The following is a 379-nucleotide window of genomic DNA, read 5'->3' as shown; positions in this document are numbered from 1 at the left end:
CCAAAGATTTCCCAAAACGACAGTCATGATACCCCGGCAAAGGTTTGATGCAATATAAACTTATTCTCTACTGCAGTGTCAACACCACACCTGTGCATCGATTCTGGCGCTTGAAAAGTTGAGCCGAAGATGCATTATATTTGTTGAGGCATTTAATTCCGATACTTAAAAAGATGATAATAAAATCTCATCTCACATTTTCAGTAATCCTGACCAAGGAATAAGAGGATTTTCAATAAATGCTGGACTTTATTAGCTCATCAGACTGTTGTATATTGTATATGCATGGTTTGAGAAAGAAGGAATTGAAAAAGAAAAGAAAATAGGCAACTTCTTTTATATTTTTCACATTTCACTTTTGTCTTTTATTATTTGTGTA

This window comes from Penaeus monodon, chromosome 22 (assembly GCF_015228065.2).
Source record: "Penaeus monodon isolate SGIC_2016 chromosome 22, NSTDA_Pmon_1, whole genome shotgun sequence".
Classification (NCBI taxonomy): domain Eukaryota; kingdom Metazoa; phylum Arthropoda; class Malacostraca; order Decapoda; family Penaeidae; genus Penaeus; species Penaeus monodon.
The sequence above is the reverse complement of the archived record's forward strand: the minus strand, read 5'-3'. Positions refer to the sequence as shown.